A 25,693-nucleotide genomic window follows, 5' to 3' on the forward strand; every position below is an offset into this window, starting at 1 on the left:
AAAAACATAAAACCGGATGTTTTTAAAAACTGCTCCGGCCCGTCCCTCTCTTCTCTCTTTGTTTTCCTATAATCAGAAATTGAAAATGAGAGTGTTTGCCCTTACTGTATACTACCATCTTCGATAGTTTGATTTGTATCTTTGATGACATATCAATATGTGTACAACTTCTGCAAACATTCTCAATAAAAAAAAGCATGAGAGAGAAAAAAAAAAAAAACTGCTCCAGCAAGATAACACTGCACATTTGTGAAGAGTTCTGTATTTGGACAGAAACTCTCTATTCACAAACCTAAGCAGTGAGACAGATAATGTTACTTTAGAAAAGTTCTAAATCTAACAACAACAACAGAAAATAATATAGTAATTTTGTGTTGAAAGTGGAACTCCATACAGTGATAAATAATAATGTGAAAATGTTATTTATTATAAATATGGTAGATTTTCTACATTTTATTCAACATCTAATTATACTGCTATCTTATACATAAGTGCAGGGTACTAATTTTGCTGTAAAATTATTCTCTCTCACTGGGAGAGATTTACTATGGCAATGCGTGCTACTGCGGGTGCAAAGTGTTAACTGTTGAGAGACATCCTATTGTTTCCCCACAGTGACGGCTTCTTATTTGGCTCTTGCACTGATAAATCTTCGAACATATTTCAACTAGTGAGAACTGCCCACATTTCCACAGGCTAAGTGGCCTCATCCTATCAATTCAGTAATCCGATGCAATACATCCAACTTTTAGCCACTGTAAGGAAGGCATAGTGACCCATATACCTTTAGGTGGACTGTAGACACTGCACAAAAATAAATAAATGACAAAAGATCTAAAATAGAATTATGCACATGATGATAAACCTCTTGCACACAGACACAAAAAAACACTGCCTCGGACATGTTGGCATAAAGCAATTTTACAGAATTCACAGTTTTTAGAAAGGGACCCAATCTATAGAACTGCCTCCACAGAAATGCTGTTCCACTATGACTCTCACAACCCTTTTCCAGCTATCAAGAATTAAGAGAGTTATAGTTTAGAAACTTATGGACAGCAGCCGTTTGTGGCCCTATATAGAAATCATTTTGGCAAAATAGAACATTTTGTGGCACATACTGGTGGTATACTCTTCCTGTACACATATGCAGACATGTGGCAGTTTTTACTCTACGCACATGATATGGCTTTCAGATATAAACTATGGACCTCTCAACAGCTGGATACAGCTGAAACATACTTTCTTCTCATGTTCCTTTGCTCCCTAGAAGGATGATGCATTGAGGTAACCCCCAAAGTAGAAGCAGGAAGCGAAAATTGGCATACTTCATCAGTTCATTTGCATGTTGCTGCCTAGAATTATTTATCATGCAAAATGTGTGGTGTTTAGCAGACTGTAAGCAGATGTAAAAGCTGTGGGAGGCATGTGGACAGAGTCTGGTGAGAAATGATTTCACATTGTGTTCTTCATTTAACCTTTTCAGCGCCAATAACAAGCTGGTTACAAGGTTGTTCATCATTTTATGACAACAGGATAAAAAGCTAGCCAAGCTAACTCAATACCAAGCTAGCTCAATACTAGCTGATGGAGTAGATCCATGCTCTGTGAGACCTGTTTAAGTAGAGGAGATTTTTTATTTAATTATAAATGAATCACTCAGACTCATTACTTAAAACAGACTTCAAAAGGAATGGACAGAGGAGCTGTGAACCGTGTGTTAGGAAATGGGTGCACATATGCATGACAGGCACATTCCACAATACTCACCTTGATAAACAATCCCATGGCATGGATGTATCTCATGACAGAGAACCCTGAATTATGGAAAAAAAAAGACTGCCAATGAGGTGTTCTGGAAACAACACAATTACTTGGACTTACAAATGTCTCCAGAACCTCAATATGATATAAAATTTCCCTAAAACACACCTTACATGTATCTTATATATTACTTTTAAAGTGATACTAAAGTGCTAGGAATATAAAGTTGTATTCCTAGCACTATAGCTCCCTTGCGGCCCCACCTCCCACACTGTAAGGGTTAATAAACCCTTACTGTTCTTTCCCGATCCCAGCGCGGATCACCCACGGCGCTGGGGTTGGTGCTCCACCCCCTCCGTCATCACAGGGGGGGGGCTAATGTGCATGCATTGATTTTCTATGGTGAATTGACTGACGCTGGATGTCTTCATGCAGAGCGCTAGGACGTCCAGCATCAGTTAAGCGACCAAACGTCATCTAACCTCCGGAAGTGCCTCTAGTGGCTGTCTGATTGACAGCCACTAGAGGCAATCTTAAACCTGCAAGGTAATTATTGCAGTTTGCTGCAATAATTACCATAGCAAGGTTAAGGGGACGGATTCACTGCAGCCAGACCACTTCAATGAGCTGAAGTGGTCTGGGTGCCTATAGTGCCCCTTTAACTGTAGAGCTTTAGTGGAGATGTTTATTGTCTCAGTGTTCTCTTATATTAGTGGGAGTTAGAGTCCCAGCAAACATCTATTCCAGTTGCCTGATGGAGCTGAATTAAAATGTTGACAGCTACCAATTTGAAGTGTAACTTGTAGTTTGGGCATAATGTGACAGGTATATCCCAGTTCAGCCGGAGAGAATGTCTCTGCAACAGAAAAGAGGTAGCCCATGTTTAATCTGTCCATTACAGTGAATAATACAGCTGCCATCACCATCCGCAAAGTACAGGATTTGAAATCACCTGCCCATTGAAATGTACTTATGTAGATTTCTCTGTCTCATGTCACTAAAGATTTTTTTGTGTACATTTATACATCCCCTGGGATTTGTGGAGAACTTACAAGGGAATGGCAAAATAGCCAAACTCTGAAAATTCTCCTTGTCTATACTGACCTAAATTTCCATTTACCCATGTCATTCTAACTCAGGGATGGGGAACCTTCGGCCCTCCAGTTGTTTTGGACTACATCTCCCATAATGCTCTTACAGCCATAATGCTAGCAAAGCATCAAGAGAGATGTAGTCCACAACATCTGGAGGGCTGAACGTTCCCCAACCCTGTTCTCAATAACTGGGCCTATGAAACCAGTGTTTTTTTGTTGTTTTGTTTTTTTAAATATGGAGTTCCCCATTAAACTCACAAGTACCCCTAGTTAACATGATGAAGCAAAGTCACTCCAAGTACTGATATATTTGCATCATTTCACAGATTCCACTTTTTGACAAATTCCAAAGCCTTAATGAGAAATTGTTAAGCTTTATAATCACAGACTTGCCAGTTTTCACACATACACTAACAAGCCAATTAACAGCTCTACAGTTTTGCTTCTGTCAAAATCCTCTCAAGAAGGTATAAAACCTTCAAACAGAAAATTATTTAAAGGAACACTATAGTCACCCAGACCACTTCAGCTCAATGAAGTGGTCTGGGTGCCATATCCACAAGGTTTTAACCCTGCAGCTGTAAACATAGCAGTTTCAGAGAAAATCGCATTGAGCACGCAGAACGTCCATAATTTTTAATACACGGGAGCTGATGACGGACGGGGAGGAGAGCTCTCCAGCGCCGAGGTAGCCCAGCGCTGGATAAAGGTAAGTGGCTGAAGGGGTTTTAACCCCTTCAGCCCAGCGGGAGGGTGGCCCCGAGGGTGGGGGGGACCTAAGGATTATATAGTGTCAGGAAAACTAGTTTGTTTTCCTGACACTATAGTGATCCTTTAATATACATACGAGCAAGATTATAATGACATGAGTGCATTAGAGAAAAAACGTGGAAATATTTACAGTGTTTGGCATAATCTTAAAGGTTTTTGTATTTGTTTTTATTTTTTAAAGGACCAGTTTGGCCACCATAACTACTTCATCAACATAAAGTTGTTATGTTGCCAGGAGGTCCCTGGTGCTGGCTCACCTTTATGGGTTAACCTGTTCAAAAAAGTTTAACCACAAAGTGTGTGTTTCAGTGCAGGACAGCTCTGAAATCCTAGATTACGGAAGGCTGGGGCAGCATTGGGTAGAGGTGCCACTATCTGGCTTGGAGTGGTCAGCTAGTTCAACAACATCTGGAGGGCCAGAGTTTGGAGAATCCTGCTCTAAGCCATTCAATAGCACAATTTTAAATAAAAAGGAAGGTACCTTTTTTATGAATAGGAAGCTAATGATTGGCTTATTGCGTATAAAGATTTTGATGAAGTTGTTATAGTGCTCGGAGTTGTCCTTTAGCCAGTTCCTTCATAACCTTGTTGCAGTGCAACCCCCAGCCCCCTTGTGTTCTCTTTAAAGGTTTAATTAGTGGATGTTAAAGAAAAATCAATTCCATTTCACCAGAGATTATTTTTCTTTGGCCTCTAAGCAGTCTGGGTAACATTGTGCTCACCGAAGCATAGGCTGCCGCTATATAAAATACCAATAATAATAATAATAACAATAATAATAATCATCAGTTTGCCTTGTTTTTGTCAGGTGAGCTTACATAACCATGCAGAGCTACTAAAAATAATTTGATTTAGAAATGATGTACATAGGCATGATTCACAGGTAGCAGATTTTTTTAGTCTAGATTTAAAACTGCTTTGTTTATTTCTCTCCAATGATCAGAGATGCATTTTAGAAATGGTTGGTTGTTTTTTTTTTTTCTATCTCCTGCAACAAATGCTAAAAACCTGCTTCACAACAGAATTGTATTTCCTGCAATGGGCTGAAGCATTCTTTTAAGCAAACTAAATTTATAAAAAAAGTTGCTTTAAATGACCACTATAGTGCCAGGAAAACACACTCGTTTTCCTGGCACTATAGTGCCCTGAAGGTGCCCCCACCCTCAGGGTCCCCCTCCCGCCGGGCTCTGGAGAGAGGAAGGGGTTAAAATCTTACCTTTCTCCAGCGCCGGGTGGGGAGCTTTCCTCCTCCTCTCCTCCTTCCTAGCGACGTCATCGGCTGAATGCGCATGCGCGGCAGGAGCCGCGCGCACATTCAGCCAGTCTCATAGGAAAGCATTTACAATGCTTTCCTATGGACGCTGGCGTCTTCTCACTATGATTTTCACAGTGAGAAGCACGCAAGCGCCTCTAGCGGCTGTCAATGAGACAGCCATTAGAGGCTCTAGAGGCTGGATTAACCCTCAGGGTAAGCATAGCAGTTTCTCTGAAACTGCTATGTTTATAAAAAAAAAAAAAAGGGTTAACCCCTAGCTTCATTAAGCTGAAGTGGTCTTGGTGCCTATAGTGGTCCTTTAACATCCCATATATGATCACAGGGGAATAAATATATAGTATTGTATGAACTAGTTTCTCATGGTACGTGATTGTCTGTTGCTGGTGAAGTGTGACAAGTTCCATTTGAGGAAAGCGATTTTGAGATAGCGAAGAGAGTGTGCTGTACATGAACAAAAGAAAGCCATAGATTGCTGACTTTAAATGTACCAGAACTTACTGTGACAACCTCAATGCAAGTGGCAGTCAGTTGTAGCTTTCAAGATAAACATTATGTTCCGAAGACAACAATGTTCAGAATACAAAATGCAATACGCAATACATTACCATGAACTATAGAAAAGTGAAAGACACTAGGTATATGAAAAGTGGAAAGTGACCACAGGAGGATCTCTGTGAAGAAGCTGAAAGAGACTTTAATGATGAACTCCATTCAGCACATCTATGACACTGCTCTTTCACTTCTGAGATGGCTCTCCACATTTTCTTCCTTCCCTCTCCCACACAGACACTTATTAAACTTATTAAACTTTGAAGAATTAAATTTTCCGCCTGTCTGATGCTTATTCATTTTGTTCCAACACACGTACGTGGGCAGGGATACCACGATATGGCAACTCCCTATAATTATCACAGTAACTTCAAAACACAAAAAGCCTCAAGTTGGAAACGTTAGGTGAAAGGTCTTCCCCTGTAGATTTACTCCTCACACTTACTACTTTTAGAAACACACATCCTGTGTTTGCACATATTTTTTTTTTTAAAGATTTGCTTTCAGAAAAATACCAATCCTAATTAAATAGTACAGACAGTACAGAAATCGGTGAATGGGTCATTTTAAAGGACCAGATGAGTATGTGGACTTGGACATTGAACACGTTATTAGATTGGGTATGCCATTTAAACAAGTTGAATCTAAACCTTGTTGCAGATTAAAAAGACAGGAACAAGACACTGTATAGGACAAACTCCACATCCTATAGCACCGTAGAAATAAGCAATGCAAGCCATAGATGAAACTAGCATCCACTTGTGCAATGCACAATACATAAACTAGGCATCCCATTGCTCACGAGAAAGATCATCTATGGGTACTCTGTGGATTTGTGGGGTCTACCTGTATTGTAGCCTTGTCTTCCGTCTCCTAACAGATGAGGCCGCCAAGTGCACACCTCACAAATATCAAAAAGGGACACTATGACGATGACCTTCAAACTGACCAATAGCTATTTTTTGATTAAGAAGAACAATAAAGAGAGAAAGAAAAGGGTCTGTAAGAAAACACTTTGCTAAAGACAAATGTGTGGCAATGGCCATGATGTTCTTTGATATTGTCACACACTACCAACAACACAAACTCCTAGGAAATTGCATGGCAATATCATGGTTCCCAAGAAGAACTAGAAGATGGCACACTGGAGTAGTTTAAAGTGTAACTTTCACATTTTTAATCTCAGCCCTGTAAACACTGTTGAAGTATTTACTCCTGTGAGGTGTGCACCAGAGATAAATACAAAACACAACGATCTCCACTACACTTCTGGGTGATCTACACAATCCTCTTGTCACAATGCCTTGTGACTCCATGCACACTGGCTGGGTTATTCAAAATACAAGCAAAAATATACCAGGACCACGAAACAGGGGAGGTGTAAGCAGTTAGACAGCAAAGTTCCGAATTTACTCAAGACCATATTGGCAGATTAGTGCAATTGTAACATAACTGCCTTAGAACTAGGAAACCCATGTTCAAGTGAGCAAGACACCAAACAATATACATCCGTCTACTTTAAATGCTCATAGATTGTACACCCATTTGAGGTAGACAGATTATATATTTATATATACAGTTGCAAGAAAAAGTATGTGAACCCTTTCGAATGATATGGATTTCTGCACAAATTGGTCATAAAATGTGATCTGATCATCATCTAAGTCACAACAATAGACAATCACAGTCTGCTTAAACTAATAACACACAAAGAATGCAATGTTGCCATGTTTTTATTGAACACACCATGTAAACATTCACAGTGCAGGTGGAAAAAGTATGTGAACCCCTAGACTAATGACATCTCCAAGAGCTAATTGGAGTGAGATGTCAGCCAACTGGAGTCCAATCAATGAGATGAGATTGGAGGTGTTGGTTACTGCTGCCCTATAAAAAACACACACCAGTTCTGGGTTTGCTTTTCACAAGAAGCATTGTCTGATATGAATGATGCCTCGCACAAAAAAAGCTCTCAGAAGACCTACGATTAAGAATTGTTGACTTGCATAAAGCTGGAAAGGGTTATAAAAGTATCTCCAAAAGCCTTGCTGTTCATCAGTCCACGGTAAGACAAATTGTCTATAAATGGAGAAAGTTCAGCACTGCTGCTACTCTCCCTAGGAGTGGCCGTCCTGTAAAGATGACTGCAAGAACACAGCGCAGACAGCTCAATGAGGTGAAGAAGAATCCTAGAGTGTCAGCTAAAGACTTACAAAAGTCACTGGCAAAGGCTAACATCCCTGTTAGCGAATCTACAATACGTAAAACACTAAACAAGATTTCATGGGAGAATTCCACAGAGGAAGCAACTGCTCAGCAAACATAACATTGCTGCACGTTTACAGTTTGCACAAGAGCACCTGGATGTTCCACAGCAGTACTGGCAAAATATTCTGTGGACAGATGAAACCAAAGTTGAGTTGTTTGGAAGAAACACACAACACTATGTGTGGTGAAAAAGAGGCACAGCACACCGACATCAAAACCTCATCCCAACTGTGAAGTATGGTGGTGGGGGCATCATGGTTTGGGGCTGCTTTGCTGCGTCAGGGCTTGGACAGATTGCCATCATCGAAGGAAAAATTAATTAAGTTTATCAAGACGTTTTGCAGGAGAACTTAAGGCCATCTGTCTACCAGCTGAAGCTCAACAGAAGATGGGTGTTGCAACAGGACAATGACCCAAAGCATAGAAGTAAATCAACAACAGAATGGCTTAAACAGAAGAAAATACGCCTTCTGAAGTGGCCCAGTCAGAGTCCTGACCTCAACCCGATTGAGCTGCTGTGGCATGACCTCAAGAAAGCGATTCACACCAGACATCCCAAGAATATTGCTGAACTGAAACAGTTCTGTAAAGAGGAATGGTCAAGAATTACTCCTGACCGTTGTGCACGTCTGATCTGCAACTACAGGAAACGTTTGGTTGAAGTTATTGCTGCCAAAGGAGGTTCAACCATTTATTAAATCCAAGGGTTCACATACTTTTTCTACCTGCACCGTGAATGTTTACATGGTGTGTTCAATAAAAACATGGCAACATTTCATTCTTTGTGTGTTATTAGATTAGTTTAAGTAGACTGTGATTGTCTATTGTTGTGACTTAGATGATGATCAGATCACATTTTATGACCAATTTGTGCAGAAATTCATATCATTCCAAAGGGTTCACATACTTTTTCTTGCAACTGTGTGTGTGTGTGTGTGTATATATATATATATATATATATATATATATATATATATATATATATATATATAGGCGTCTTGCCCAAGAACTCTTACTGTTAATGTCAACCAGGCTATCCCGGTTCTAAGGCCCACTGCCTTAGTTACCTCTGGGGCCCTTCCTCAACTCTAAATAGCCCCTTTCTATAACTTTAAAGCACTACAGAATATGTTGGTACTTTATAAATGCTAATAATAAATACGATTTAACAATAAAAGTGAAAGGCCTAGACTCACAAAAAGGGTTGGAAGGTGATGTCCACACATAACCACACATAAATCATGCTTTCCCTACCCTTCAGACTTTCTCCCCAGCTACTGAACAAGAGGTGGCTGCACTTCTCCATTCCTCTCGCCCCACCACTTGCCCACTTGATCCTGTCCCATCTCACCTCATCAGATCTCTCTCCCCTTGTCTTGTGCCTATCCTAACACACATCTTTAACTGCTCTCTCTCTCTTCTGGCACTGTTCCTGCTGACCTTAAACATGCCACTGTAATACCTATCCTGAAAAAACCATCTCTTGACCCGTCCTCCCCCTCTAACTATCGTCCCATATCCCTGCTCCCTTACTCATCAAAGCTTTTGGAAAGACTTGTCTTTACCCGTGTGTCTCACTTCCTTAATTCCAACTCTCTCCTTGACCCTCTTCAGTCTGGCTTCCGCCCTCTCCACTCTACTGAGACCGCTCTTATCAAAGTGACTAATGACCTAATCTCCGCTAAATCCAAAGGTCACTACTCCATATTAATTCTCCTTGACCTCTCTGCTGCCTTTGACACAGTTGATCATTCTCTCCTCCTTCAAACTCTTCAATCACTCGGTCTCTGTGACTCTGTCCTCTCTTGGTTTTCCTCCTATCTCTCCCAACGCTCATTTAGTGTCTCCTTTTCCAAGGATACCTCCTCCCCTCGCCCTGTCTCGGTTGGAGTTCCCCAAGGCTCTGTCCTTGGTCCCCTTCTATTTTCTCTTTATACTGCCTCTCTTGGAAAACTTATTGCCTCTTTTGGATTCAACTACCACCTGTACGCTGATGACACTCAGATATACCTCTCCTCACCGGACCTCTCCCCGGCCGTCCTGCAACGTGTCACTGCTTGCCTCTCTTCCATCTCTGACTGGATGTCGTCACGCTTTCTCAAACTTAACCTCTCTAAAACTGAACTCCTTGTCTTTCCTCCTCCTAATACTGATCCTCCTCTCTCACTCTCCCTTCAAGTCAGTGATATCCACATAAGTCCATCCCTACAAGCGCGCTGTCTTGGCGTCATACTTGACTCTGGTCTCACCTTTGAGTCTCACATCCAGTTTGTTGCCAAGTCCTGTAGGTTCCAACTCAAAAACATCGCCCGCATCCGCCCCTTTCTTACGCAAGATGCTACCAAGGAGCTTGTCCATGCTCTAGTAATTTCCCGCATGGATTACTGTAACCCTCTCCTGATTGGTCTCCCCAAAAGCCGTACTGCCCCGCTACAGTCTGTAATGAATGCTGCAGCTAGACTGATTTTCCTATCCAGTCGGTCCTCTCACACCTCGCCCCTCTGCCAGTCCTTACATTGGCTCCCTGTATCCTATAGGAGTCAATTCAAAGTGCTAACCCATACATTTAAAGCACTGAACAATTCCAGCCCCTCTTATATCTCTTCACTGATCCAGAGGTATGCCCCTCCTCGTACCCTCCGCTCTGCCCGCGACCACCTCCTGACCGCTGCTCGCACCCGTACGGCCAACTCACGCTTGCAGGACTTCTCACGGGCGGCTCCTCTCCTATGGAATAACTTGCCTACTGCCATCAGACTCTCCCCTAGTCTTCAATCATTTAAGAAGGGCCTTAAATCCCATCTCTTCAGGAAAGCGTATGGCCTCCCAGAGTAATCTCTCCCTTACATACCTGTCCCTATGGGATAGTGCTTTGCTCTCTCCTCCAGCTCTGCTTCACTCCTACTTGATATTTCCTATCCTAATGTTTCTAATACCCCACCTCCTATAGACTGTAAGCTCATTTGAGCAGGGTCCTCTTCAACCTATTATTCCTGTAAGTTTTCTTGTAATTGTCTTATTTATTGTTACATCCCCCCCTCTCAAAATATTGTAAAGCGCTACGGAATCTGTTGGCGCTATATAAATGGCAATAATAATAATAATAATAATAATAATAATGTCATACACCAAGCCTTGGATGACAATTAAGTATACGTGTTAGTGTGTAGATCAAAGTTTAAAGGAATAGACATCGCTTTTATGGCATACATGTCTAAAATGCAACTTTACTCTTTCTATGCTATGACGATGTATTTGAGCATTGTTCTGCATAATGTTATTGTGTATTTATAAAGTTTGATTCATGATCTGTATTATGCCTTTACAAATGTTGCTCATGGAGGCCTGCGAGCCTACTTCTCTCGCTAACATTCTTTCAATAAAAAAGATTTACAAAAAAAAAAAAAAAAAGAATAAGGTGTATTCATTTGGCTAAAATAACTGAATTACAACCTGATTTACCTTGTAAATATGATTAAATACAGCCATTTTCAAGAGAGGTTTGCTAATCTGGACTGCCTTGGGTCCTTCATGAAAAACTCTGTAGGCGTCTACTTGGCACAATGCCGTAAGTGCTCACATATCAGGTGCACTGAATCATAGGAAGAAGATTTTGTTTCATTTGATGCCAGTCTGTTTTTGCATTTAATGCAAATGAAAAACTAGTCACTTAAAAACAAATTGGTATTTTCTGTGGTGGGGGAGGGGGAATATATTTATTTAGCCTAACTTTTTCATATTTCGTCAATTCACCGCAACTTTCAGTTTAGTTTTTAAGGTTCATATAATTGGCCATGGGAAAACGTATTACAATACAAATAAAAGATAATAATAATATTCATATTCAAGCTCTATAGACATGGTTTTATCACTCGGGGCCATCTATTCTTAGATGCAGAAAAGGTGTTTGATTGGTCTCGGCCATGTCACCTTTTACTGACACCTTTTATTAAAAAAAATGATGGCACTATATAACAGACCTACCACAGTTGTGTCCACAGGGGGACACACCACATATGCAGCCTCTCCCAACAACCAAAGCTGTGTTAGATTGTTGGGACAAATACAGGGATAACCTTTTAATCTGAACCAACTATCCAGGGCCATGCAGAGCACAGGCAATAGGTCAGCGGAGATGCCACTGTAAAACTTTGAAAATATGTGTTTAGGAGCTCTTCATGGTAAGAAAAAAAATATATATATCAATATGTTACCAGGCCTTAAATACACATGAACCCTTTGCACTAGGCTCACATGCGAAGGAATGGTCGAAAGACTGTGGGGAAGACATACCCGAACTCAGGGAGGGAGATCTTCACGGCGCTCAGTGGAATATCACATAGCTCATCACATCTTGAGCTCCAAAATCATCCTGCGCTGGTACATAGTCCCGGTTAGACTGGCGCACATGTTTTTTGGGTGCTCAACACTCTGCTGGAGATGTGGAGAAAAGAGGGGATCTATGATCCACATATGGTGGAGGTGCCAATGTCTATTGGGAATGTGGGAAGAGATCCAATCTCTCATAACTTAAGTAACGGGGATTACAATACCCTTACAACCTAAAAACATGTTACTACTGCTTATGCCTAATCATATAGCATGGGAACATATAGTGGTAGCAACACACAGCCTATTTCCTACTTTATTCCTTATAGCAGGGCTCAAAAATGCCAGGCGCCAGGTCGCCATGGCACCTAGAAATTTCGACCTGGTGCCTAGGATATTGGCCTTTTAAGGCGGCCGCCCGCGGTAGCATATGAGCTGGCCGCCCGCAGGAGAATTGTAGGTGGCATGTGAGAGAGCAGTAATATACCTGCAGCTCCTCTCTGCTTCCTTGCGCTGTTTAATGAAGAAGCTGACCTGGCAGAGCTATCACCAATGCAGCCTGATCTGCTGGAAGAGGTCCTCAGAGACCCCAGTCAAGCTTTGGCAACTGGGTCTGAAGAGCTCCAGAGTCCCTGGTAGCAACAAGGAAGCCGACCTGGCAGAGGTACTCAGTCACAAGCTTCACGGTGTTATTGTGTCAGTCTTGTGTATCCTGGCAACACTTCAATTAAGAAAAACACAAAGAAAGCTAAAACCGTATAAATACACAAAAAAAAACATCTGGAATGTAAACAGATGTCAATCTTTGCTTTACAAGTATGCAATGCTATCTTTTGGTTTCGTTTTTCTTTAACCATGTTCAGGACACAGATATTAGAGAGGACAGTGACACAATGAAATCAGCAAAGTCTAGAAGTGGCATAACCAAATCTGCACTATACTTGCAACCTCGGAGCTTAGAAAAGGCAGTGATCAACAAATATGCACAAGAGAAACTGTGTTAACTTGCTAAGGTGCCTTTAGGGAAAACAGCTGAGTATCGAGCAATTTCTGCCATGCTAGCACTCCCAAAATACAGATTCCTGCAACGGCCTTCAGTACAGTAGGATTAATCGACAGACAATTGTTGGAAAAAAAGATGTGCTTTTAGGTTTTTGCGAAGTGGAGTATTTATACAAACACCTATTGGAGCAGCAGTCCTGTACTGAATCCCACATACATTTCCCTAAAAAGGTGCAAAATCTACAGACAGATCTGTGACTAAGCAAACACTGAAGCGACAACGGCTGTTTAACTTCCAGGAATTGACTTTCTCAAGACAACAGCAAAAGTCAAGTCCATTATTAACAATGAACAATTATTTTCTCAGGAAGAGCAAAACTTGGAAGGTCAACGAGGTGCTCAGTGCAGACAGTGTATATCTAGCTTTACCACCAGGATCAGAGACGGTCTATATCAGAATTTCCTAATAACTATCAAAACTGATGCAAGTTCCTCGGTCTTTGAAGAAGTAGACAGACAGAAGAATATAATCAAGACAGTTCCATGCCACCAAAAAAAAAGATCTGTCACATATATAAAATTTTCGGAATCCATAATCCTTATATAGCCACATAGCTGCCTAAGCGTCACAGAAGCTGTAGTCTACACCAACGTAGTAAACGTTAGTCATCACTGATCTGGGTTCTAGGAGCAGGCAGAGATATATCACAATATACTGTGAGATTTTAGGCATATCTCTGCACATTACATATAAACATAAAACGAACACATACGCACAGTGTGGAGGAGCAGATGTTTGACCCTCTGGGTATTTTAGCACTCGTTACTATACACAAAGCAAGTACGGGCATGACTGGCACGTGGCTGTCTATTGGGAAACAATCTAAGTGAGATCATAAATCATTTATGTACTAGTAGACATACTTGAACTTACCTATAAACATATGTGCTTTTATTATTATTATTTTTTTTATTTTATTTTTTAACACAGTTTAATTTGCATAACACTAAAGAGCTTTCAGTACCCAAGGCTGTTAAAGAAATATTATCCTTCAGATATTTGTGAAATGGTTTCCCGTATATTCTCTGACTACCTTCCAGAGTAACTAAATTATAGGGCAGGGAGATCTAATCACACACCAATTTCTTCTCACATAACGATGACATGATTAATCATACACATGCAGTTTGCTAATGGATATAGAGCTCTTGTTTCACTCTATTTTCCAGTATGTACAGGGGTAAAAATATAAATAAATAAAATAAAGCAGTCACTGGCAATCACACATTAATAAATGCAGTGTGAAAAACAAAATATTAAAAATATAAAAACAGACAAAATAAATTACTGCCAATACTAAGCATTTTTTTCGTGGTGATGTTAGTTTGTTCTGGGACCTCAATGGGTCTAAATCCCATTCATCCTTAGCATGCACAGCAGACTTCATTAGTGTAAGCGCAATCATTTTTGGTTTGTTTATTTTCTATAAAACTAGAATTGAACTATTTTCCTACAATTTACTTAAAGGAACACTTGAAACATCATAACCACTGTAGTGATTTTGTTGTAGTAAATACATTTAGTAATGGTTTAAGTTCTTACCTGCGGTCTGATGGGCAGAGCTCTTTGCCTCCCCTCCTCTCAGCCACAAGCTCGCTGCAGTGCAGAGCGAATATATTGTCAGAAATACTAGTTTGGCCAAATCGTGCAAAAGGCAAACCTATACCTTTTAGCCAGTGCCCTTCATGGTTTTTAATGACTGAAACCAGTTGCTGCTGAGACTGTTATAGGCTAAACATCTTCCAGATAACAGCAGACCAAGAAAGAGACACGCTATTTTGATGGAAAATTGAAGGATTGCATTCAAACATGCAGTGCTTATGGTGCTTAGAGTGCTCCATGATGCGTCATGAAGCAAACATAGCTTGAAAAGAAAGTGATGGAAACAAATGTAAAACATTTTATGAGTACGTTTATTGCTTTATTACTCATACAATGAAAAGATAACCTGGGGCCATACTATAAAAGCAAATGGTTACACACCTATGAGGCGTATTTCAGTTATACATGACTAAAAGAACAGTGGCAAGGGACATTGCACTTTAACTGATTATAAGATAAATGTATAATGGCTCTCTCTTTAAGTCCCTCTTTGATGGCTAATCTCTAGTATGGCAGGTGATGTGTAGTACACGTCACGAAATTCTTAGCTAGCTAAAATCAAGGCATTATTGCCTTAAAGTGACAATCCAGACAGGTGCAATACTACATCCAAAATAGTCATCCTGACTTTTTATTGCTCTTTAGAACAAACAGCCTACAAGTTCCATTGCCAGGAAGACACAAGATCTTGCTGCAAGTGCTACAGTTAAAGTACACAAATACAGTACTAGTAAACCTTATGTACAAGAATTGTTATGTCACAGCTTGTTCACTTTCATTACCCCTCTAGATCATGCTTTTTATGGGTGTGCCATTCAAAATGAACACACAGCTGTACAGGTGCCCTATATGACGTACATTTACACTGCCAAGACACAACTCATTATTTAACCCCTGGAGCCTTTACAAGTCAACCCTGAAAACTATAGATCTGAAGCATTTGGAAAATACAAATTGTGTTTCAATTTGCAGCCAAATCCAAGAAATACAGATCTCCCTACTTAAAGATATATAGCCCCCAGGAGTGGTTATACGCCCAGGAGTAGCCTGGTATCATTCCCCATTAATGGTGCCAACCATTTTTTTCAACAGTGTGCCCCATTACTCGGGTCCTGTTGGGCACAGAGGGTCCCTTTTGGCTGGCTGTGACAGCTTATCACTCTCAGCCAATGGCATTTGGTGCATAGAAATATGAACAAAATTAACATTGACTAAAGACACACCAATGACACTGCCGGAAATCTCATAAAATCAATTGACATTCAAATCACTGAAGTGGTCATGGTGCTTGGAGTGAACCTTTAACCTAGCAGACTGAACAAAACAACATCACACACAAATCTTCTATAAAATGAATCTGTGATATTTAAGATTTTTGCTTTCAAAAAAACATCCTCAAAAGTTATATGCAATGTCCTGCTTTTTTTTTAGCTTTGGCTGTTCGACCTAGCCCTGGTGTTATAAATTTGGTAGGTAATTATATATAAGAATTAAGAAACATAATAAAATGTTAGGGTATTAGCGTGGGATCATATTTCACCTATGCACAACTCCCTGCTTCAATCACTTCCCTCAACCTCTCCTTCCAGACTACAGTCATTACATCACCGATAAAGAAGTTAACGAACGTGAATAATAGTGTAAATCTGGTTGTGATGGCTTCCCCACATTGAGATAAGCTCATGTTAAAATGGTGATACTGCTTTAATTATTTCCAGAAAAGAAAGCAATTTGACATTTAACAGGAAACTAATATATATATATTTATAAATATTCCTAAGTGTGCTGTTTTTATTTGTATCCATGAGAACCGAAACGTAACTTTAAATCGGTTGTAAATAGACATTAAGTGATATGCCCACCTACAGATTCTGCAACAGATTCCTACCTTTCTTTATAGACGGGCACTCCTATTCTTCATTCTGAGCTGGCAGAAGGTAGATTAAACATACCAGCGATCACACTGTCCACTTGTAAATGTAAAGTAAGGGCTTTTTTTGTTCTGTGGGGGGCTCTATTTTACCAGTGAGAGATTTAATAATCACGTGGTCTAAGCACCCTGTCAACCTTTGGCCAGTCCACTTAAAGTCCAAGAATGATAAACTACGTTCTTCGTGCTTACGCTGCACTTTGCTACCTAAGCTGGAGTTGAAAGGAGTAGCATTCTTTTTAAAAGTCTTGCTTTATATTGATTCATGCATAGCTGTGGTGATTGATAACATACACTGAAAAATAAATCATAACATTTGCTATTATATTGAATTGCCTTAATTTTTTTATCATGGCGACATGGAGCCCGCACATACAACTCTAAACAGACTACGTTAAGATTGTCATGTCAATGACTGCCTTAAATCTAATTGAGCAGCATCACTTTGATGAACAATAAAATGTTTTTCTGCAATACACATACCACTGTTACAATGGGATTCCAATACACTATACATTACCAGCTATATGGTGTCATCTCTAACAGCCAGGTAGATATACACAAAGATGATGGATTTATGGTTTTTTTCTGTTTTGTTTATAGTAAAATCAATACAAAGTAAAGATAAAAAGAAAGACTTTTTTTTAAAGATCATCCATTATTAAAGGACCAATATAGGCACCCAGACCACTTCAGCTTAATCAGGTGGTCTGGGTGCCAGGTCCAGCTAGGGTTAACCCATTTTTTTTATAATTATAAATGGGTTAATCCAGCCCTCAACTCCTTTAGTGGCTGTCTCACTGACAGCCGCTAGAGGCGCTTGAGTGATTCTCACTGTGAAAATAACAGTGAGAGCACGCAAGCGTCCATAGGAAAGCTCTTGCCGCGCGTGCGCATTCAGCCGAATGGGAGGAGAGGAGGAGGATCGGAGGAGGAGAGCTCCCCGCCCGGCGCTGGAGAAAGATAAGTTTTAACCCCTTTCCTCTCCCCAGAGTCCGGCGGGAGGGGGTCCCTGAGGGTGGGGGCACCCTCAGGGCACTATAGTGCCAGGAAAACGAGTATGTTTTCCTGGCACTATAGTGGTCCTTTAATAATTTCTTTTAGGGGCAAATGAAAATAAAAATAAAAACAGAAGTTTAAAAAAAATCAAACAAACAAAACAATTTTTTTTTGGCAATATGGTATTAACTGGACAACATCTACCGTATATACTAGTGTATAAGTCGAGAAATGTTAATTGTAAACTTCATTTTAAAACTTATCCACGGGTCAGTGCTAGTGTCGATAGAATTTCGACTCCTGAACGCCGTTCTCCTAGCTGTTCGTGAAATCGAACGTGCAGGGGTACAAATTTAGTCGGGGTTTACGGGTTTGCGTAGCCAACTCAGAGAACCATGCCGTCGATGACCATGTACCGCTGCCTGCGTTCGGGAGACAAGATTGTTTGAACATGTTCGTTCATATATACGAATGGCGGCCACCCAGGGAATGCTTGTTTGTGGCTAACAGCCAGGGGTGGTCGATGATTACAAGGTGTTAAAAGGGGGGACCACACAGAGTCTGTTTGGTAACCGAACAGAAGGGGAACAATTCCATTCCAATGCAGTACGGTAACCGAACAGAAGGGGAACAATTCCATTCGAATGCAGTAGGTATCATTAATCGCGTGTTGTTTTCTTAAAGAAACCTAAAACATTTGTGATCCATTCAAATCGTTTTCAACTGTGATATAGATAACAGTGACTGACTGTCGCTGAAAATGTGCCTGCACGAATAGCTTTCTTCTATGAAATAAAGCAAATATTAAATATAAAAAAGTCTAGTGGTTCTTTTAAAATACATATTTTACATCAGTAGGTCTCTTAAGCAGCAAATTGTAAACAGACCAAGCAAATCATATTCGCAAGCCACATCCCTCATAACTGCCCTTGCTTTAAGAACACATGACGGGAATAATTCAGTAGTGCAGTATTTTTACCAACAGGAACAGTTTCCATGCTTGTAACTAGTAACCCCAGGTATTACTTGATTCCTGGGACTCACCTCTATCAGCTGGGGCCAGGATTAGTGGCCCCCAGATTGACTGATGCTCTGTTTGCAGCGCTCAAAGTAAGAACTAAAAACAGGCATTTAAATGGGAGTTTAAAACCCCACTGCTACAATGTGGTGTGAACAGTTTTAAACACCTGCTCACACCAAAGATTCCCAGGTATCAATCAATACTTAGGGTTCCCCTCAGTCAGCTGGAGCCATTTCTAGTGGCCCCAGACGTTTTGATGAGCTACATGCAGTGCTGAAAATCAGTGCAGCATGCAGCACCTTCTATAGGCATCAAAATGCGTATAGCTAGATTGTGGTATGAGCAGTGTTTGCTTACAAGACAAACATACCATGTTATAAAATCGTTCCAAATTGAAATTTTATCTTACTCCTTGTATTTTGTGACCTGTAACTACCAAAAATAAACTAAAATCCTAAACATATTCTGTACTCTGCACATTAGGACAAATTCATTTGTTTTGAATTTATTTCTTAAAGGGACACTATAGTCACCTGAACAACTTCAGCTTAATGAGGTTGTTTAGGTGAGTGCTACAGCTACCCGGAGCCTTTTTCTTGTAAGCACTGTATTTTCTGAGAAAATGCAGTGTTTACATTGGAAGCTTGGAACACCTCTTGTTGCAGTCAATCAGACGGCCACCAGAGGGACTTCCGAGTTCAGAGGCCCTAAAAAGGCCTCTCGTCCGATGCATTCTGGGTGAATGCATCAGACGGGCTATCAGCACACAAAGCACTGTGAACGCGCTTTGTGTGCTGACAGCCTGTCAGCACTGCTGTGGGCGTGGCTTCAGCTGACAGCTGAAGCCCGAACCCACAGGGATGCTGTCTGGCCACAATAGTGGTTGAAGGGGGGGGGGGGGGGGGACGGACCTACTCTCCTCCCCCCCCCCGGCCCCCACCCCTGAGCGGTGAGTGGGGGCCCTAAAAATAAGGGTGGCACATACTGCCCCCCCGGCCCCCACCCCTGTGCGGCGGGTGGGGGCACTAAAATTATCAATAAGGGGGGACCTATTGTCCCCCCCCGGCCCCCACCCCTGTGCGGTGGGTGGGGGCCTTAAAATAAAAAATAAGGGGGGGACATACTGCCCCCCCCCCGGCCCCCACCCCTGTGCGGCGGGTGGGGGCCCTAAAATTCACAATAATGGGGGGGGGGCTACTGCCCCCCCCCCCCCCGGTCCCCACCCCTGAGCGGTGGGTGGGGGCCCTAAAATTCACAATAGGGGGGGGACCTACTGTCCCCCCCGGCCCCCACCCCTGTGCGGCGGGTGGGGGCCCTAAAATTCACAATAGGGGGGGGACCTACTGTCCCCCCCCGGCCCCCACCCCTGTGCGGCGGGTGGGGGCCCTAAAATTCACAATAAGGGGGGGGACCTACTGCCCCCCCCCCCGGCCCCCACCCCTGAGCGGTGGGTGGGGGCCCTAAAATTATCAATAGGGGGGGACCTATTGTCCCCCCCCGGCCCCCACCCCTGAGCGGTGGGTGGGGGCCCTAAATACAAAGGGGGTCGGGACCCTAGTTAACCCTCTCCCCCCCCCCCCCAAAAAAAAAAAAACTTATCTCCCTACCTACCCCCCTCACCCTAAAAATAATGAGGGGGGACCCTTTAACTAAAAACCTGTAAAGAAAAAAAAAATAAGATAAAAACAACTTACCATTCGATGTTTTCTTTCTTCTAAAATCTTCTTTCTTGAGCCCCAAAAAAGGCCAAATAATAAAAAGGCCAAATAATAATTTTAGGGCCCCCACCCGCCGCACAGGGGTGGGGGCCGGGGGGGGACAGTAGGTCCCCCCCCTCATTGATAATTTTAGGGCCCCCACCCGCCGCACAGGGGTGGGGGCCGGGGGGGGGACAGTAGGTCCCCCCCCTCATTGATAATTTTAGGGCCCCCACCCGCCGCACAGGGCGGGTGGGGGCCCTAAATTATTATTGATAATTTTAGAAAGCGAGCTGAGCTGTCAGTCAGACAGCTCAGCTCGCGAACGCGCATTCCGCGCACATGCGCGGTAAAGCGCTCAGGTTCTTCATAGGGCGGCATTCAATGCCGCTCTATGAAGAACGCGATTGGTCCAGCGCGAAGCCGTCCCATTGGGCCCCGCGATTTCGTCATTTTGACGAAAAAGGGGGCGCGGCCTAGCGGGGAGCTCGGCGCTGGAACGGAGGTAAGTTTTTAATATAAAAACACCGATTTTTTTTTTTTTAATGAATGAAAGTTCATATAAAAGCAAGAAGGAAGGCTGGGGGACCTGTCTTTCTTGCTTTTATATGGTGACTATAGAGTCCCTTTAAGCTGCATTAATGATGTACACATTGTTATTGCCAACACTGTGAAAAGAAATGTGTCCGCCCCATTTTTTAATAAGAAATGAGAATTTATATATGGATATGTCACAACACCTTAAAGTCCTTTTTTACTTTAAAAATGGTCTACATTATATGTTGGTGCAATTCATGAGTAAGATAGAATTTGCTGTGAAACAAACATAGCAAAAATGTAAAAATTGTACAAAAACAATGCCAGTGCCATGGGACGTCATATACACCAGGCATGGCCAATAGGAAGATCCCTGGCTGTTGTAGAAGTGCAACACTTATTATGGTATTATAGCAGTTCTACACAAGCAGGGGATGTCCATAAGGATCACTATCACAGATTATCAATGGATACTGGGGAGGTTGGAATAGATAATACACGATTAGAAGGATCATAAATCATATGCAAATTGAAAGCAGAGTGATTAATTTGCTCTGTGGATTTGATACAAATAACATATCTCAGCTGACTGCAAGATTCAAAGCAATTATACTAAGATCTGGTGTAGAACTGTAATATTTAAAAAAAAAAAAGCTGCACCCACAAGATTTGGAAACAGCAAGACATTTCTTTAGAAAATACATGTCGTTGAAATAAAACCCAGGTGATAAAATGTGTAGACATGCAAGTTAGCATGAGCTGCTTTAAAAACTCTTTGTTTCAAATGAAAATGGATGCATGGTGAGGGTCCCATTTACACCTTCAGCGTTGAGGCTATTTGTAGTTTACTTTCCAACATAACTGCCAAAAGGAACACTGACTTCATAATCTCTTCTCAGAGGCCCCACTGTACCCCCCCATACAGACACTGCCCCCACTGCACCCCCATACACACACCGCCCCCACTGTACCCCCATACACACACCGCCTTCACATAATGCACCCCCAAACACACACCGCCCCCACTCTACCCCCCATACACACACCGCCCCCACTGCACCCCCCATACACACAACGCCCCCACTGTACCGTTCATGCATATATACAGGTATGCCATGCCAGACACACAGTCAGAAAAACACACAGCCAGATACACCATCAGATACACACGGTGACTGTATATCTGTTTCTGTCAATGTGTATCTCTGTGCCTCAGTGTGTTTGTGTGTGTGTGCATGTGCATGTATATAGCAGTGTTTAAATACATATGTGTATTAGTGTATTATGTGTGTGCGCACATAAAACAGCAACATTGAGGGGGGGCGGAGCCTGATGACCGAGCCGTGCAGACGTGTGTAGCACGAGCTCCTGCACAGCGGGCAGAAACTGGGGCAAAAAGCAGCGGCTACATAGCCCAACGACCCTCGGGGGTGCACCGTCCATGTCGGGGGTGCACCACTGAACCGACTGATACCACCCCGGAGCCCGTCTGAGCTAGGGAAGCAGGAATCCACGTGCGGCCTACTGGGGTAAGAGCTCGGGAGAGGCGGCCGCTCTCCCTGAAGCCAGAGTCCTCAAGCTACCTCGTACTATCCTGCAACCCCCCCCCCCCCCCCCTTTGGACCGGTGGGGGATATCCCGGTCCTCACTGGACTCATTGATAAGGCTAAGGCAGGAGGGCAGACTCACCGGCTACACAGCACACAGGGGCACCAAATCAACGCGGCGCAGACAAGATGGCCGCCCAGCACAGGCCCAGAACACTGTGCACTAACACTCAGCCACCCACACACCCACTGGGATCTTTTGACCGGCTCTGTACAAGCTTCTGGGACATGCTGTACAGCCGCGGAATGGCTTATCACATGGCGATAAAAACCGTGGCTGCATGGATACGCCCGGCAACACGACGTCGTCACTACAGGCGCCCACTTCAAGCCTCCAGAGCGGCCATCAGGAAAAGCAAGCATCAGCGATCCTCAAGGCGGGAAGTGGCGCCATATTATTCGGGCGCACGCTCCCACTCACAACAGCACAGGTGCTGGACCACCAAACAAGCACCATACGCAAACACCCCACTCTACCCTAAAATCGGCAGGCAGCGAAGCATGACCCTACCCTCTACGATCAACGCTGCTCACCTGGTAGCAGTGCGGCTGCACATGCTACAGGTCAACGCTGGAGCTGACCCCCAACACAGGGGCACCATCGAAAAGACACACCGCAACTATGAGAGAGACTTCCCTGTCCTGGGCATCGGCTAAAGCATCCGCTACCTTAACTCCCAGTGGACATACCACCCTAGCATCCTGGAGGCCCGCTATCATCAGCAGTTGCTGTCTGGACTATGCTTATCACGTAATTACTTATCGCCCAGTTATGTCAGTTGTTACACTCCATTAACAGGTAGAGCCAATGGTTTTATGCATGCTCACTTTAGCAGGTCATATTATTCTACGATACTCGGCTATATGCATACTTGTACTGCTAATGTGCTCTCACTGCTAATGTTTTAAGCCTCAATCTATAACAAGCGTAAAAGGTTAGACTAATCTGCTATTTTCATTTTTATTCGTATTTTTTTTTCCTCCTGTATAACAAGAGACCTGCATATTTCAATATAAGCAACAGTGTGCTCATTTATAATTTTCGAAGTTATATGCATAATTACTTTAGCATATCATATTGCAAAAACGTGTAAATTATCTACAAGCCATGTTTATGTTCAACCCGATGTCAAACCAAATGTATACATACAAAAAAAAAGTGCATTGTCTATCTAACCCCCACTGTAACTAATGTCTTGAAACCTGCATATGGAATGCCGTTGGGGTACCATATGTATGCCTGTGACTAATATATGCACTGCAAAAAGAAAGAATTAAAAAAAAAAAACAGCAACATTGATGCACTGTGAGGACTATGTGGCAATAGAAAAAGGGATATTTTTTTGCAAACCACTTGGTAGTAAAGGGGGTTAAAAGATTCCCCTTTAATGAGAAACCCATATGAAATACAAAACCTCATACACAAACAGAAATACATATAATAAATCAGTTCAGTTTTTTGTTCTCATACCCTGTCCTTATTTGCCACAAACCTTGTTTGCTATGCACATGGACACACTTAGGTCAGTATAAACAAGAGGCTAATGAAGCAGAACAGTCTGCAGCCAAACAAGGATGTTCCCGGCAGTAAGGTGCTGACTGGTTTATGTGCTCGCATGACTTTTACCAATTTATCTAGTGGTAGCATCACTATATAATGGATCGCTGGGAATAAGGGAGTTTCAGTAGTCTTCAGATTACATTGCATTGACTCTGTTAAAGCACCAGGTTTTACTTCTAAATTCCATTTTATGGTCTACATTGTGAATAACACCATGATACACACTGGTTTAAAGGAACACTATCGGGTCAGGAACACAAACATGTATTCCTGACCATATAGTGTTAAAATCACCATCTAGCTTCCCCTCCTCTGGCCTCCCTAAATAAGACTAAGCTTTTTTGAGCAGGGTGCTCAACTTGTTCCTGTTACACTTTGTTATTGTCTCATGTGTGGCAACTGACATTTAATGTGGATAAGTGCAAGATAATGCATCTTGGACGTAAAAACCCAAGGGCAGAGTACAGAATATTTGATAGAGTCCTAACCTCAACATCTGAGGAAAGGGATTATGGGGTGATTATTTCTGAGGACTTAAAGGTAGGCAGACAATGTAATAGAGCAGCAGGAAATGCTAGCAGAATGCTTGGTTGTATAGGGAGAGGTATTAGCAGTGTATGAGGGAAGTGCTCATGGCATTGTACAAAACACTGGTGAGACCTCACTTGGAGTATTGTACGCAGTACTGGAGACCGTATGTTCAGAAGGATATTGATACCTTAGAGAGAGTTCAGAGAAGGGCTACTAAACTGGTTCATGGATTGGAGGATAAAACTTACCAGGAAAGGTTAAAGGATCTTAACATGTATAGCTTGGAGGAAAGACGAGACAGGGGGGGATATGATAGAAACATTTAAATACATAAAGGGAATCAACACAGTAAAGGAGGAGACTATATTTAAAAGAAGAAAAACTACCACAACAAGAGGACATAGTCTTAAATTAGAGGGACAAAGGTTTAAAAATAATATCAGGAAGTATTACTTTACTGAGAGGGTAGTGGATGCATGGAATAGCCTTCCAGCTGAACTGGTAGAGGTTAACACAGTAAAGGATTTTAAGCATGCGTGGGATAGGCATAAGGCTATCCTAACTATAAGATAAGGCCAGAGACTAATGAAAGTATTTAGAAAATTGGGCAGACTAGATGGGCCGAATGGTTCTTATCTGCCGTCACATTCTATGTTTCATTTGGTAAATTCCCCTTATAATATAAAGTGCTGCAGAATAAGCTGGCGCTATATAAATAATAATAATAATAATAATAAAATTTTACTTTTATTCAAGTCTGCAGCTGCTGCCTCTGTCCCTAATCTGACGGCTTGACATCATGAGAAGAGATTCAATGCTTTCACATAGGATTGGCTGAGACTGTCAAGGAGGCAGATCAGGGCAGAGCCGCACAAGTCAAACACAGGCCTGGCCAATCAGCATCTCCTCATAGACATTAATTGAATGAATGTATCTCTATGAGGAAAGTTGATTGTCTCCATGCAGAGGGTGGAGACACTAAATGGCAGTGCTGCACCGCATATTCTCTGAAAAGAGTGTTTACTGCAAGAAAGCGTGAAGGGAATGATTCTACTCACCAGAACAAATACAATAAGCTGCAGATGTTTTGTATT

At 42.2% G+C, this 25,693-nt stretch overlaps 1 protein-coding gene across 16 annotated transcripts in view; it reads right to left on the bottom strand.

The window, feature by feature from the left end:
* The window catches only part of MEF2A (myocyte enhancer factor 2A), a 142,041-nt gene that overhangs the window by 69,794 nt on the left and 46,554 nt on the right, over positions 1–25,693 (bottom strand). Inside the window, exon 1 of one of the 16 annotated variants that reach the window (XM_063448838.1) lies at positions 16,605–16,658. The exons of the other annotated variants lie outside the window; for them this stretch is intronic. The gene's annotated coding sequence lies outside the window, so the exon portion shown is untranslated. Of the gene's footprint in view, positions 1–16,604; positions 16,659–25,693 lie in introns of those variants that run through there. 16 annotated transcript variants of the gene reach the window in all.

Source organism: Pelobates fuscus, chromosome 3 (assembly GCF_036172605.1).
Source record: "Pelobates fuscus isolate aPelFus1 chromosome 3, aPelFus1.pri, whole genome shotgun sequence".
Classification (NCBI taxonomy): Eukaryota; Metazoa; Chordata; class Amphibia; order Anura; family Pelobatidae; genus Pelobates; species Pelobates fuscus.